General features: G+C 40.5%; 1 pseudogene; it reads left to right on the forward strand.

Moving 5' to 3' along the window:
* Positions 1-4,608: 4,608 nt before the first annotated feature.
* On the forward strand, positions 4,609-4,717 carry LOC142205640 (5S ribosomal RNA; annotated as a pseudogene).
* Positions 4,718-17,827: the final 13,110 nt, after the last annotated feature.

Raw genomic sequence — 17,827 nt, forward strand, 5'->3', positions numbered from 1 at the left:
GTCTGTCTGTAGAAACATGTGTGAAAGAATAAGTCCACCTAATGGCCTCACTGGATTCCAGCATGGTCCTGTAACTCACCAACTCAGCCACAAAGCCACATAGTGGGGCATTGAGACTCACAGTCAATACAGTTCCAAACCTCGTCTGGCATTACCTTGGAGAAATTAAGGCATTGTCAGAGTATAATAATGTCACTTACAATTAACCACAACATTTTTATGTCCTTACAAACATGTAACTTTTGGAAAATTTAGGTCAAATCTGGTCCGATCCAAACCAATTCACTCATCTCTACCTGCAACCATATAACTAAAACCAGACCCACTGTCAGTTTATACCAATCTGCTGCTGTTTGGCCTAGTTCTGATGAAACGGGCATGTTTCCTTTGACCCCTACAAAGGCGATTCTGAATATCTCACCTTATATGTGTATATGTAACTCTCTCTCTTTCTCTATATCTATCTATGATCATAGCTACAAGGCAACTTTGACATTTATCACAGAGTCAAAGGGTATAGCAGAGATAAAATACTTAGCATTGAGCCACCATAGGTGCTCTTGTTACATTGTGTACTATCCACAGTTAACCCTATAAATGTATGCCATATATAGGTGTCCCCATAAAAGTTTGTGCCAGCCACAGGTGCCCAATGAGGAAAAAAATTGCATGGCATGCTAGGTGCACCATTTTTTGTTTCCCTCTTCGTTTTAAAATCAGGATCAGTCACATAATGAGTAGTCCCCTCCTCCTTTTTCTATAGACTCCATTATTTTATGATAGGTTTTGTCAGGATTACATCATATATCCATTTCTTTGATGGGAAGAATGATGTGGCATGCTGCGCTATTCTTTCCATTAAATTCAAAATAAATGCCAAGGTAGGCTCCAAACTAAGTTTTAATTTGGTAGCATTTATAACTGACTGCTATATTGGGGGTCTATGTTACAACTTTTTTCACCAGGGGGTATTTGGCTTGAGAAACATTGCATGGCATGTACAGATGTTAAAGAAAGAATCACATAATTTAAATTTAGTGTGAAACATGGATTACTCTGTGTCTCTGCTGGGAGGATAACATGGGTTATGTATAAAACAATCTAAAAATGTCATGCTACATGTTTCTAAACAGGAAAGACCGTAACCTTCCTTCTGAAGATTTGCATTTGAAACACATTCTACTAAAAACCATAGAACAAGATATTCTCCCCCAGTGAGTACAATAACGCTATCCTTATTTCCTTCACCAAGATACATACTTAGTGAGAAAAACCAAAAATGAATATTTAGATCCTCTTAACCACTTCAGTACCGGGCCAATTTGTGGTCCAGGACCAGACGCATTTTAGGGGTTTTCTTTGTATGTGCAGTTTTGAGCGCTGTAACATTTTTATCATATATGTTATTTAACTAATATCTGCGTCATTTTTTTGGTGATACATAGGGCATTATTTTTATGTTTTCATTTTTGCATGTATTTTAATTTTTTTTACATCCAGGAAAATATAAACAAGGGAGGGAAATTGTGGTTTTTTTCACTTTTTTTTTTTTAATTTAATAACACAAAGTGCTACTGAAAAACTTTATAAAATAGTTTTTCCTCTCAGTTATGGTAATTTTTATTTTCTATAGTGTCATTGGAGGTGGGTTTAATCACAGCATTTTATTGGCCTTATTATTTTAATTATTTTTTAAATTTTATTTACTTTTTTTTAACTTTTGTATTCTATTTTTTCCAGATTGTGACCCATAAGGTCAAAAGAGACCTTTGGGGACATCTGATCACTTTTTTTTTTGTATTGGAGACAGATTTTCCCTGCAACTGGGGCTGGTAGATTTAGCTCCAGTTGCAGGAGGAATCCAGCCTCCTGCATGTTACTATACAGCTTATAGAGCTGATCATGATCCTGTAGGACCCAGCAGCTCTTGTTAGAGCTCAGAGGGCGGCCATATTATGGCAGCATTCATAGCTGTGTATACAGTGCTGTATACACAGCGATCGAGAAGGCAGGGAAGGTAATAAACCTTCCCTACCTTCTCTCTGGGAGCAGCTGCTAAAGTTACAGCTGGCTCCCAGTTTCAGTAGGTGCATGATCTTGTGCAGCTGCTGTCTTCTGTGTGGACATATTGGTATGTCCTGGCAGAACAAAGCAGCCACCTTCCGGACGTAAAAACCCAATGGGTGGTCCAGAAGTGGTTAAATTGAACCATTAGGAAAACACTGTCATACAATGTTAAAAAACACACAAACATTGTGCATAGTCATGCACCACAGAAAAGATAAAAGCAAAAGTATATTCATTTTCCAATCATTCTATGTAGTATCACTGAAACAAAATGCAGCAAAATCTAATTATAGGTGTTGGCAAACTGACTAAAGCACCGCTCAATGAGAAGTGCATTTCTCATAAGTGCTGATTTCTACTTCACAAAGTTTAAAGTTTAAGTCCATCACAACCCAGCTGTTTACATGGGCTTGTTGTCAGCAGAGGAGTTAAGTGGGAAAGCCATATTTCCATTGTCGCAGTGCCAGCAACTGCCTGTCAGCACTTTTAACTTGATCACCAATCTCACTACCAGTCTACCATTCAATGTATTGGAACATGCACTGGGTTGGTGGTACCAAAATTCAACTATTATCACAAAGGGTACCCCTTACTTGATGGCTATAACCTAACTTTTATTACTAGCTGAAAACGAAGGACATGCCCAAGGGGAACCGTGACCACTATGTATCCATGTGTGAACAGATTCTGTTGGATCCTACAAGTTATGAGATATTACCCACAGATCCCACCCCCCAATATACAGCACAATTAATCAACATATTGGACCAAGCTAGAAGCGATGGCCTCATCTCACAAAAAGAATACCAGTTTATGTGTCCGAGTAACCCCCGGGTCCCTACATTCTATTGCTTACCGAAGGTGCATAAGGAGTGTAATCCCCTTAAGGGCCACCCCATAGTCTCGGGCATCGACGGGTTGACGCAGGGCGCTAGTAATTATCTAGACACCATCCTACGCCCTTTTGTTTTGGCGCTCCCGTCGTATGCCCGGGACACCATGGATGTCCTCCGACATCTTGAGGGCATCCAACTACCATCTGGGGCGGCCCTGGCATCTTTGGATGTGGAGGCGCTCTACAGCTCCATCCCCCATGATAAGGGATGTGAGGCTGTGGGGCGCTTCCTTAGGACCCGGGGGACTCAGTATGATTGACACAGCACATTCACTCTCCAACTCCTGTATTTCATCCTCACCCATAACGCTTTTCTATTTAATGGTCGTGTGTTCCATCAAAAGCAGGGCACCGCGATGGGGTGCCCCGCTGCACCAACTTTCGCGAATCTGTATTTGGGGGCATGGGAGGAGGAGGTGGTGTTTGGGGAAGATAGTGAAAAATGGACTCAACACATCGTTTTGTGGTTATGCTACATAGACGATGTCATGTTGATATGGTCCGGACCCACTCAACTTTTTGAGGAATTTGTCAGTTTTTTGAACATAAATGAACTGAATCTGAGATTTACCTCAGTAATCCATCCCAAAACAATTGCCTTCCTGGACATTGAAATCACAATTTCAGATACAGGGAATTTAACAACTACGCTGTATCGGAAAGAGACAGCGACCAATGCATTATTACGGTATGACAGCAACCATCCACAACCTCTAAAGAGAGGTATCCCAAAGGGACAGTATCTCAGAATTCGGAGAAACTGTTCCTCATTGGCTGAATATGACAGACAATGTGAGTCGTTAACGTCACGATTTGTCTGCAGGGGATATACAAAATCTCTTTTAGAACAGGCTAGAAAACAGGCTAGAGACACCCCGAGAGAGGTATTACTGTACTCATCAGTACATTTGATCAGCATGCACCCGAAGTCCGCCACATATTGGATACTTACTGGGGAATATTACAGCAAGACCCAGATATCAAAAGGGTCATTTCCCCGACACCATCTGTGACCTATAGACGGGGACGCAACATAGGCGATAGACTCATGCAGAGCCATTTAGAACCAGAAATGAGAACTACCTGGTTAAATTCTGTTCCACCCGTGGGCACTCATAAGTGTGGCTCGTGCAGAGCCTGTGGCTACATACAAAAGGGCTGTGAGGTGCTGGCTCATTCCATGGGTAAAAAATATATGACCAATGAATTTATCACATGTCGGACAGAAGGTGTAGTGTACGTAATATCATGCCCGTGTAAAATGAATTATGTCGGCAAGACAAAAAGGCAATTTCGCCGACGGATTTTAGAACATGGGGGCGATGTTTTGAGAGGTACAGATATGCCAGTAGCGAATCACATACGTGAAAAACATGGGGGTGATGTTTTCAGCCTAAAATTCCAAGGGATGGAGTGTGTTAAAAAACAGCGAGGAGGGGTGATTGGGAGAATGTGTTATTGCAAAAAGAAACCCAATGGATTGGTTAAACCAATGGGTATGAATGATTCCATATCCTTCCTTCCCTTCCTCTGAAATATTTAAAGACACTTAGCTATCCGGATTAAGAAACGGCAGTCCTGCCATATAGCAACAATTACCACATAGGAGTCTATGGTGTATACAAGAGATGAAGCTGGTTATATCTGCCTACAGCCACATCACCCTGAACATGCCCAATCTCGGAAGCTAAGCAGGGACAGGCCTGGTTAGTACTTGGATGGGAGACCGCCTGGGAATACCAGGTGCTGTAGGGTCAGTCCAATTCATTACATATGGTACTATCAATGATGTATACTGGGCGTGACAATCAATAGAGTACACATAAAAACGTATATAATAATGATGAAGCCTAACAACATAATTTTTGTAGCAACTATGAGGGATACATGCAGACTGTGGGCCATTTTGGCTCCCAACAGTTTATTAATGTGAGCATATTTCCTGGCGATTGGATGTGTTAGGCAAAGGTGTACAATAAGGTACAGCTCACTACAACTAGCACTCAGTGGATTTGTCATGAGGTACATTGTAATCGATCCGAGTATAATATATACACCATAGGAAGAGATCAAACTCACAGGTTATAATATGAGATTAACTATCTCAAGTGTGATAGCAAGATCAGGATTCTATGGCGGAACTTGCCGTGTCATGATCGCTGCATACTGTGATTGCAGTGAGGATTGCCTCTTTACAATCTATTTACCTGCCATATGGGCTTTGTTGTCCTCCTTGAGTCATGTGACGATTGTGTTCTTTACGGTCACGCCCCATGAGCTACTCCCACTATGACGTAACCGACCAGGATTATCTGACGGGCCGGAGCTGTGGGTTGGGCAGTGAGAGGGCCTAGGACCAGAATAGGATCTATATAAAGACGGCTGAAACAGCACATGGCGTCAGACTCACTACCAGCACTGCAGCCCTCCACCAGGGCTGCAGGAATTGTGGTTTTCACCGCAGCTCTTTATTATTTTATGTACTACTCCACTCTGCTATTAAGTATCGCTCTCCTGATGAACCTTTTTGAGGCGAAACGCGTCGAGAGATAGAGAGATAAATGAGAAATATGATGTATTGATAGACAACTGTAGCACTGTTAGACTGGCCAGGAATTAGCTTGGCTGCATGAATATGTTTTTTTTCTTGTCTAGTCCTGCATATAAACAGGCCACTTGTGTTACTGACCCACAAGAGACCCTATGGGTGTTGCCCCCATTGCAGTTAACCCTTAGCAATTAACCCTTTGTTGGCCAAACAGTGCTGTTTGTCTGGTTTTACATGGTGTGGTATTAGGAAGGGGTCACATGGAAAGGGGTTTCTTGACAGTTAAAATAATCCAGTGAAACCACCAACTGGATTCTAAACCCTTGAACTGACAGGAACCAACCCCCTCCTAAGTTATTTTCACTTATAGGGACCAGGTGGAATATAGGGTTATTTTCACTTATAGGGACCAGGTGGAATATAGGGTCCTGGGTGTGTATGTGTTTGTGTAGTGGGAATATTAAGAATGAATTTTAGCAAATTATTTAATAAAAGTTAGGTTTTAGCCATCAAGTAAGGGGTACCCTTTGTGATAATACCATTCAATGTATACAGAATTTCAGTCTCCTTTTTAAATTAAATGATCTATAGGGATACCTCATCACCCATCAACCACTTCCTGGGAGCTCTCAGACCCATGTCACCCAGGTATCTCTCTTTGTTTTTTAGAATACTTCCTATACGTAGACTGCTCCTGAAAATATCATTTCTATTGTATTAAAGGTACAAGTACTACTATGATTTATTCTGGGAATCTGTTCCTTTTGGAATAGAAATACTAATTTGGCAATAAACTCCGCATCATGTCAGTAGGCTTTTTTAACTGAGTCATGCATGATGTTAAGGGGGCTGTCCCTAGAGGGCAGCATACAGAGGCACTGTTCTCCTAATTACATCCTGGAGAATAGATTTGCATATTTTTTACTATGATTTAATTGATATATTTGGTCAGCATCTACATTTATTTGCTTCAGTTATTGCACTGCTCTTCCTGCCTCCTGCTTGTAATAAGAATGTAGCGAGAGATTTGCTACATTCACTATGACAAGCTCAGGAGCCTTTGGTAGGCTCCTGGCTGTCAAAGGAACAGGTCAGCTCCCGCAAGGTCAACGAGCAGGAGCCATCCTGCAACAATAAAGGTACGTGGACAGTAGGGAACGGCCCCGGAGGTCTTTTTTTTTTTTTTAGTTTGAGGGTGGTTCTGACCCGCAATGCCTGTGATCAAAGTGAACTCTGATCGCGGGCATTAGCAACAGGTCTCCACTGTAGAATACAGAAGAGACTCAATAGCTATGTCAGCCACTCAGTCCAAAGGGACAGCTGTTTCTGGGTACCCTTTTTAAGGGCAATAATCCAGCTATAAATAAGGAATGGCTTTCAGGAAAAATGCTTTATATGCATTCTAAAACTATTTAGTGCCCTTAACCAATGGGTATTGCTGTGTGCATAAAAGTCCAAACAATTAACATATAAAGAAATGTATGTATGGTGAACACTGGAGAAAAACATGTAATGGCCACATTGATACTTTTTGGTCACCTACCCTTCCCAAAAAAGAATAAAAAGTGATCAAAAACTGACATACCAAAAAATAGTCCTCACATAACTTTTATCGAAAAAACGTATGGTGTACCACGAAATTTTTTTCACAAAAAGATATGTTATTTAGCAAAAGTGATAAAACAAGACATACTTAAATATGGTATCACAGTCATCGTAATGACCCACCAGAAAAAGTTACCATTTAATTTGTAATGCAAAGGGAATATCATAAAAACTAAACCCAACAAACAGTGACAGAGTTGCAGGTATTGTTATCTATTAAACTATAAGACTAAGTTCACACTAACGTTATTAATGTCCCTTGCAGTCTCCATCATAGAATCCAGGGAAACACCAATTATACAGTACCATATTGCAAACAACAGAATCGGGAAGAGGAGGGGAGGAATATGGTTTGGTGATAGTGGGTGCATTGAAGATCAATTGGCCTATTGTATTTGTGCCACGATATGCATGCCCACAGTCCCATACAGACTAATGCTCCAGAATGCTAATAACCAATAAATTCTCAAGGTAAACATCCTTGGGACTGGCTACAAGCACAGTTATTGACCTCCATTGTAATCAATAGCCATCTCTAAGCCATGTATACCAATAAAAAAAAGTTCTAATTATTTACATAGCAATGGAAGAGTCCAATAAGCAGAACAGTGCACAAACCAACCTATCCAAGGGGATTAAATATTCATAATACAACATGCTAGCACTTATTAGATGTTCGAACTCGCAGTCTAATGTAGTCAATGAAGTAATACAGCCTTTATATCCAAATTATAGTACTATAAACCAGATTATACAACTCAGTACCCTTAATTAACTGTATTGGGAAAAGATCTATTGCAACCTTCTGGGGGCACAATGTATAAAAAAGTAAAACTAAACGAAATTAAGTAAAAGAAAAAGAGCCCTGCCCCCACACACGCATCACAGGTTATATTTTTTTCCTCCCTATTTTCTCTAGATGGCTTTTTTAGTACTTTGTGCCTTTAAAGTAACAAACAACTGAAAAATTGGAAAACACTCAAGTATTATTACTCTTTTTTTTTCAAAATTTCTCCACATATTAAAAAAGTAAAACATGAAAAGATGACCTACAAATGAAGCCCTATTTTTCAACAAAAAGAAATTAGCTAAATAACCCAAATTAAAAAAAATTATAGCCTTCAAAAACGCATGTCCAAAAAAACCAAAAAAGTGTTCGGCCATGAGAAATGGCCCAGTTATTTAGAGGCTGAAGAAACAGACAAAGCAGTTCACTAATATACAGTACATATGACCTTCTTTAACTCCCACCTAGTAACAAGTATGTCAGCTATAGAGGCTCGTAAATATTAGTTTTCTCCTTTTTCCACTTGCTGTCAAAATTGTTCCTTATCATGACAGGACTGTAAATTAGTTTCCCCAGTTAAATCCTTCATCTTGGTCATTAATCAGGTTTAGAGGGTTTAGAATTAAGCATCCAGTCTGTATTTCATGGAGATTTTGCTGACTATATTAGATACTGCCATAGTATACTTACATAGACTATAACTGATATGAACATTACCTATAAATAGTGGTGTCCCTCTTTGATTATTTTTGATAGAATCCACTGAGCTTCTCTCTATGCTGAGATACTGTATTATCTATGCTGCTGTAACACACTGATTTTCCTCTCGGTGGGACTATTAAAGGATTATCTTATCTTTATCTTATCTTTTAAGAGAAGTATTTACCAGTTCTAGAGAATTGTATTAACAAGGGAAATAATAATGAGAATACATGATGTCATTAATGGAGACTGATTCTAATGATAATTGAGATATACTGTATATTGTACCAATGGAAGCAAGTGCCGGTAAAATTTCCATTACAGATTTTTATGCAGCCAGTACAATACATTTAACAACTACTTACGATGTTAGTATTGAGCACTTGAAATCTATTCCAGATCTCCTAAATTTGCTTTTTTTCTCCTCCATTACTTCCTCGGTTATGCCAGAAGTTCTCATCATAAGCTTCAGCTCTCTTAATGTGTCATTTTAATGGGGTTTAGAACTGGTGAGTGGTTTTCAAAACACAGAAACTATAACCTACAATTAGTATCTGTGACAGATGCAGGAAAAATAATTTGGAATTCTTTAGCAAAGGAAAAACATTCACAACAGGAAGCATTTGAGTTATGAACAACAGTAAATACATCTTAAAATACACTTTGAAGAAATGCACGTTCCTTATTTGCCTCTTTGCCACACTTAGCTTCTAAAGAGATTGTCTGATGTGGACGACATAAGTCATGTAGTTGGTCTGAACTCAGTGACCTTCAAAGTTTCTGACCACAGACCCTACATTGGTTTGTGTTATCACTCTTCATTAGGAGTCCTGGAAACAACTGAGAAACCTGAATCCATATTTTTATGGTATTATGACAGATTGGTTCTCTGAGTATGCACACTTTGGATTCTAACAGGATTGTCTAAATTTATTACAACTTATCCATTAACAAATCTGATAAAATATAACTAAAACTAATATATATATGGATTAGTAATTGATTTACTAATGGATCCCTGTATTACCCAAAGTAATTGATACAGTCCTTGTAGGCTTCATATTGAAGAGAGAGGTTTCAGATACATATAATATAAATGAGGCTTCCATTGTAATATCCAATCTTTGGATAAAATCCATTCCAGAATGATTGGTGTTTTTTAGGCTTTAGGCCATTTCCACTGGACCTATATAAGATCAGCTTTTGCTCAATTGGGTTACACTGCACAGGTCAAGGCTGATGAATTCTGTCTGCCTCTAGATCGCGGCTATCTCTTACTATAATCAATATCCCTTTCCAGTAGTGTACCCCTTCTCTGTAGACCTGACCTGACTCCTGGTTACATTACTGTAAGTATTAACAGGCTGCCTTTTCTGTTTAACCTTTAATGGATGTAACCCCACTAATTATTTCTTAATTAGAGATGAGCGAGTACTGTTCGGATCAGCCGATCCGAACAGCACGCTCCATAGAAATGAATGGATGCACCTGGTACTTCCGCTTTGACAGCGTCCGGCCGCTTAACCCCCCGCGTGCCGGCTACGTCGATTCATTTCTATGCGAGCGTGCTGTTCGGATCGGCTGATCCGAACAGTACTCGCTCATCTCTATTCTTAATCTTTTCTCCCTGTTTTCTCTTTCATCCCCCATCCTTCCTATTATTTATAATATTCCTCATTAACTTACTATATACTTCTGTTTGTACTTTCACAAAATTCTTAATAAAAATCAAATTATGCAAAAAAAAGACTAAATGCCAATAAGATAATTATTATCATTGTCTTCCAACATGAAGCTCTGCCTGTTTGTGAAGTCTGTTGTATGATATACTCAGAATTAGATTAACCTTATCAAAACAATTTTGAAATTGGAAGCATTTTTGTTTGGCTTATTAAAATGGATAAATCCATTTTATGTCAAAGTGTGGTCCAAAGCAATTCCAAATCACATTTCACTGCATTAACCTCAGAAGGTAAGATACTCAAAACTGTGAGTTTTTATTCTATTCCCACAAGTTATCTGAATAAATTAATCTCCTCATCCCTGAGATAACATATTAATTAACTTATGTCAACATTGCTGCAGATTTTGTACAGAGAACAATTATAAAATGTCCAACAGAAATTCAATTAATTCAACAATGAAAACTCTTGTCTGAACACTGATATGCTTTAGTTAAACTAGAGATGACGCTATATGAATGTATTTAAAGTCTACCTCCAATTATAAGACAGCTTATCATAAATGAATAGTATAGGTGAATATAAGAAACTTTTAATATATCTTATTGAAGAAATTTGTTTTTATTCCTTTGATCGGGCTGAGTTATATCTACAAAGATAAAGAAGGAAGAGAAGACTGCTCTAAAAGATATACAAATAACTGTAGTTGCTAAGTTCTGCTACTCTGCAAGGGAAAGAACTCTTCTCACACTACTAAATCTTATAAAGAGGACCTTTCATGTCCACAAGCACATGCAGTTTTATATGCTACATACTGGCTTTCCCAGTATGTTCCCTGTTGGAGGAAATATGGGTGCCATTAGTTTCGGCACTAACATCTCCCCATTGTCAGAAGGGTGTTTCTCACAGCTCAGCATCATCGCTTAGCAGTGAGGAATGCACCCTCTGATACTACACGGCTATGGACAAGTGATGTTGGGGGTAGTGGTGTTCTTCACAGCCCAGTGATGACGTTAGACTTGAACATCCTTCTGACAGTGGGGAGAGATCAGTGCCGAAACTAACAGCACTAATATCTCCTCCACTGGGGAACATATTAGGAAATGAATTCAGTGCACTGTTGACTATATAGTGGTATATAAAGCTGCACATGCATGAAGACATGAAGGGTCCTCTTTAAGATAAGGCATAAAACTGCACTGAATGAGGCATTATTTAGTCAGCAGCAGCTTTCTCCATACTGCTCCCTTCACCCATTCTATGCAGAAAAGAGTATGAGTAAAAGTAAGGAGGAGAGCAACCTGAGTGGAAAAGTAAAACATATTTTTTTAGTAAGATATATTACATAATGTCTTATATTCACAGACAAAAGCCACACCTCTTTCCACCATTGTGGAGGTTGAGCATCTGGCTGGTATGAAGCCCCATAACAAAATATAAACACAAAGTCCACTCCATAAATATATGTTCTGTTATAAAACACATCTAACTGGAAGCTAGACAGCTGCCAGTTGAACAGATATCTTATTTTGTGGCTGGACAAGGAGGCAGGGAAAGCTGTGGCTCCACTAGGAAGGAAAACGGGGTTAGAACATCCACTCAAGGTTTGTACATGCTCACTGCAGTGTGGTAATACATTCTAAATCAATAGAGGATGATAGGAGGGCACATTATTTTAAGGCATAAACTAATAAGGCATAGATAGGGGAAGCTATGATGCCCTGGAACATATACACCTAGTCCTCCTCCATCTCCACCTTCCATCATTAATTGGGGCAGCATAATATTTATAATGAATAATTATAGATATGAGTCACAAAAAGTGAGAGCTGCCTCATTGTTGGTAAAATAATAATCAAAAATAAATAAACAAATCTAGATAGATAGCTAGATAGATCAAGAGATAGATAGATAGATAGATAGATAGATAGATAGATAGATAGATAGATAGATAGATAGATAGAATAAGTAAAAATACTATGGTGTTTCTGGGGGCATCTATCTTTAAAAACCCTATTATGTCGAGTTAAGCAGGCTTTCTAAAGGAACGATGAGTTTAAATGGCATTGTCCATTTTTTCTATTCTACTGCGGAGTTGAAAGACTGGGTGGCACTTATGGCAGGGCATATCTCCACCATTTACGATTGTCAAGAGGTCACCATAAATGTTGTAGAAGGTTATGAATTACAGGTTATTACTAGATATTTTTTTTTTTCCATTTGCATCACCGGCAGAGCACACTGACAGTCATTTAAGGTTTGCACTCTCTTTCAGAGAACAAAAGCTGTATTGAACCCTACTCCCAGTGCCAACAGGCCATTTGTTCATGTGCTAGTCTATTTCTAGGCGAGTATGGTAATCTTTATTTTTCATTTTAAGTGCTGAATTTTACAGTACTCATCCAGTGAACTAATTGAGTACACTGCCACATATATTATTCTTTGACATAAGCATTAATTATTAAGCTTGTGGGTATCAGAAGACTCAAACAAACCATTCTTCCCCACATTCCTGACACCTTGCTATTTGACCTGCCATAGGCATAGAAGATACTACAGCAAAATGTCCCTTAAAGTGCATGTTCATCTATTTAGTTTACAATAACTTCAGAATCTGTATATATTATATACATTTTGTCACAATATTTTTGTTGGCAAATCAAAGCAATCAAGTTGCTCAAATCTATAGCAATGTCGTTTTCACTTCCAGTGGTGTCTCATTGGAACATATTAATACTGCACAGCACAAAGATTTATAGATAGAAAAAAAAAACTTCTAAAAGAAACCTTTTTACAGCACAAGTCTTAACTATACTTTCCACTGAAGCACCATCAACATCCTATCCATCAGTAGCAGCATGATTTCTGCTTTCTGCATGTTCAGTAAATTCTCTTTCCTCTAGTGGTTTGACGTTGAGCAATACATCAAGCAGACATTAAGTGTATTTTGCATGGATCTACTAGTCAACCTTATAACTTGCAAGTATATTTACAACTGCCATTTATATATCTTGCTTTTCAATTCTGTGAAAAGTAAAATACACAATTACATGTAATATTCTTGCTAGAAATAGTATATTATATAGGAAGAGAGTCATTTATTTATATGTTGATTGATATGAAATCCTCTGCACTATTTTCCTTGCCTGAGAAATTACTTTTTAGACATTTATCATGTTACTGTACTACTATAGCTATTGGTACATTATCAATCAGTATGTTATTATTATACAGAAGCAACTTCTGAAAATAGCTATCAAATCTGCAGGAATTCCAGCATAAATGGAAACTACAATAACCCATATGGTAATAACTAGAGATGAGCGAACAGTGTTCTATCGAACACATGTTCGATCGGATATCAGGGTGTTCGCCATGTTCGAATCGAATCGAACACCACGTGGTAAAGTGCGCCAAAATTCGATTCCCCTCCCACCTTCCCTGGCGCCTTTTTTGCACCAATAACAGCGCAGGGGAGGTGGGACAGGAACTACGACACTGGGGGCATTGAAAAAAATTGGAAAAAGTCATTGGCTGCCGAAATCAGGTGACCTCCATTTTAGACGAATAGTGGATTTCAAATCCGGGTCATATGAGAATGTGAACTTTGTGACTATGAGACAGGGATAGCTGTACAGGCAGGGATAGCTAGGGATAACCTTTATTTAGGGGGGAATGTTATTAAAAATAACTTTTTGGGGCTCTATCGGGTGTGTAATTGTGATTTTTGTGAGATAAACTTTTTCCCATAGGGATGCATTGGCCAGCGCTGATTGGCCGAATTCCGTACTCTGGCCAATCAGTGCTGGCCAATGCATTCTATTAGCTTGATGAAGCAGAGTGTGCACAAGGGTTCAAGCGCACCCTCGGCTCTGATGTAGCAGAGCCGAGGCTGCACAAGGGTTCAAGCGCACCCTCGGCTCTGATGTAGGAGAGCCGAGGGTGCACTTGAACCCTTGTGCACCCTCAGCTCTGCTACATCAGAGCCGAGGGTGCGCTTGAACCCTTGTGCACACTCTGCTTCATCAAGCTAATAGAATGCATTGGCCAGCGCTGATTGGCCAATGTATTCTATTAGCCTGATGAAGTAGAGCTGAATGTGTGTGCTAAGCACACACATTCAGCTCTACTTCATCGGGCTAATAGAATGCATTGGCCAGCGCTGATTGGCCAGAGTACGGAACTCGACCAATCAGCGCTGGCTCTGCTGGAGGAGGCGGAGTCTAAGATCGCTCCACACCAGTCTCCATTCAGGTCCGACCTTAGACTCCGCCTCCTCCGGCAGAGCCAGCGCTGATTGGCCGAATTCCGTACTCTGGCCAATCAGCACTGGCTAATGCATTGTATTGGCTTGATGAAGCAGTGCTGAATGTGTGTGCTTAGCACACACATTCAGCTCTACTTCATCGGGCTAATAGAATGCATTGGCCAGCGCTGATTGGCCGAATTCCGTACTCTGGCCAATCAGCACTGGCTAATGCATTGTATTGGCTTGATGAAGCAGTGCTGAATGTGTGTGCTTAGCACACACATTCAGCTCTACTTCATCGGGCTAATAGAATGCATTGGCCAGCGCTGATTGGCCGAATTCCGTACTCTGGCCAATCAGCACTGGCTAATGCATTGTATTGGCTTGATGAAGCAGTGCTGAATGTGTGTGCTTAGCACACACATTCAGCTCTACTTCATCGGGCTAATAGAATGCATTGGCCAATCAGCGCTGGCCAATGCATTCTATTAGCGTGAACTGAGTTTGCACAGGGGTTCTAGTGCACCCTCGGCTCTGCTACATCAGATTGCTACATCTGATGTAGCAGTGCCGAGTGTGCATCAGATGTGTAGTTGAGCAAAACTGACTCAGCACTGCTAAGTCTGCATTCGCATAGGAATGCATTGGCCAGCCTTCGGCCAATCAGCGCTGGCTCTGCCGGAGGAGGCGGAGTCTAAGGTCGGACCTGAATGGAGACTGGTGTGGAGCGATCTTAGACTCCGCCTCCTCCAGCAGAGCCAGCGCTGATTGGCCGAATTCCGTACTCTGGCCAATCAGCACTGGCTAATGCATTGTATTGGCTTGATGAAGCAGTGCTGAATGTGTGTGCTTAGCACACACATTCAGCTCTACTTCATCGGGCTAATAGAATGCATTGGCCAGCGCTGATTGGCCGAATTCCGTACTCTGGCCAATCAGCACTGGCTAATGCATTGTATTGGCTTGATGAAGCAGTGCTGAATGTGTGTGCTTAGCACACACATTCAGCTCTACTTCATCGGGCTAATAGAATGCATTGGCCAGCGCTGATTGGCCGAATTCCGTACTCTGGCCAATCAGCACTGGCTAATGCATTGTATTGGCTTGATGAAGCAGTGCTGAATGTGTGTGCTTAGCACACACATTCAGCTCTACTTCATCGGGCTAATAGAATGCATTGGCCAATCAGCGCTGGCCAATGCATTCTATTAGCGTGAACTGAGTTTGCACAGGGGTTCTAGTGCACCCTCGGCTCTGCTACATCAGATTGCTACATCTGATGTAGCAGTGCCGAGTGTGCATCAGATGTGTAGTTGAGCAAAACTGACTCAGCACTGCTAAGTCTGCATTCGCATAGGAATGCATTGGCCAGCCTTCGGCCAATCAGCGCTGGCTCTGCCGGAGGAGGCGGAGTCTAAGGTCGGACCTGAATGGAGACTGGTGTGGAGCTATCTTAGACTCCGCCTCCTCCAGCAGAGCCAGCGCTGATTGGTCGAGTTCCGTACTCTGGCCAATCAGCACTGGCCAATGCATTTCTATGGGGAAAAGTTAGCTTGCGAAAATCGCAAACTGACAGGGATTTCCATGAAATAAAGTGACTTTTATGCCCCCAGACATGCTTCCGCTGCTGTCCCAGTGTCATTCCAGGGTGTTGGTATCATTTCCTGGGGTGTCATAGTGGACTTGGTGACCCTCCAGACACGAATTTGGGTTTCCCCCTTAACGAGTTTATGTTCCCCATAGACTATAATGGGGTTCGAAACCCATTCGAACACTCGAACAGTGAGCGGCTGTTCGAATCGAATTTCGAACCTCGAACATTTTAGTGTTCGCTCATCTCTAGTAATAACCTTATCATACACATATTCTCAATTTAGATGTGTCAAAGGGGAAAGGATAAACATTAAATCCTACAATGCTCCAGATGACAACAAACACATTACAAACATTATATTCTGTTTCAATCACTTTTATTATTTTAGGAGGTGGGTACAGGTGAACATACATAGTCCAGTCACATTAATGTGGCCACCTGTCAAAATCCAGAATAACCACCTTTTGCAGAGTGGACCGCTGCGAGATGTGCAGGAAGAGAGGGGATGTTGTGGTGATGTTCACGGGAATGTTGAGCCATGCCGACTCCAGTGCCGTGGCCAACGGCGCTAGGTTACGCGGTTGAGCAACCATGGTGCCAGGGCCGGTTTTAGAGAAAATGGGGCCCTGGGCAAAATTAAAAGTGGGGCCCCACTTGTACTTACAATATAGTCACATTCTGATAATTCAATCACTGGTACTTACAGGGGTGTTCTTAATGTCTTTTAAGTGGTTGTTTGTAAATATATAAGTTGTTTTTTTTTTTTTTGCCTAGGCAAACTAGTTGCTTCCGTGCCTTATCTTTAAAGATCAGGTGCAAAAGCTACAAGGCACATACCCTTCCCTACACTAAAAAATATTTATATACATACAGAGTTATCAAATAGTACCGCTATACCAGGACTAAATACTGTCTCATCACCTGCTGACCACTATACCAGGTCTATATACTGTCACATCACCCACTGACCGCTATACTAGGACTAAATACCATTATGTCACCCACTGACAGCCATACCAGAACTAAATACTGTCACATCACCCGCTGACCACTATACCAGGACCAAATACTGCCATGTCACCCGCTGACTGCTATACTAGGACTAAATACTGTCATGTCACCCGCTTACCACTATACCAGGACTACATACTGTCATGTCACCCGCGGACCGCTATACCAGGACTAAATAATAATATAGAGATGGCAGATGGCACTGCTGTCCCTTCTTAATTGATTGTAAAACTCTTTTTAAAGAATAAATGGTGAAATGAACAACTACGGATGTTTTAATCACGTGGGTGGTGCTCAACATCCCAATATAGCCAAGGAGAAATCTTCAAAAAGAAAGAAAAATGAGGGGGGCACTCACCACTTCAATGAATTTTTTCTTAAAACATCATCCTTTATTGAGGCTTGATGAAGATTATACCAAGACTAAATACTATCACATCACACACTGACCGCTATGCCAGGACTAAATACTGTCACGTCACTCGCTGACCACTATACAGCTATTTTTTTTTCCGCAAAACACAGCTGAAAAGCAGTGAAAGAGGCAAACATTTTTGGGAATGTTGCCTGTACATTGCAGCTGCCTTTTTACCCGCCACATGGGACCATAGCCTAAGGGTCAGTGCACACAGAGTTTTTTGGCGCTGATTTTGATGCTGAATCCGCCTCAAAATCAGCCTCTAAAAA

The sequence above is a fragment of the Leptodactylus fuscus genome, chromosome 5, assembly GCF_031893055.1.
Source record: "Leptodactylus fuscus isolate aLepFus1 chromosome 5, aLepFus1.hap2, whole genome shotgun sequence".
Classification (NCBI taxonomy): domain Eukaryota; kingdom Metazoa; phylum Chordata; class Amphibia; order Anura; family Leptodactylidae; genus Leptodactylus; species Leptodactylus fuscus.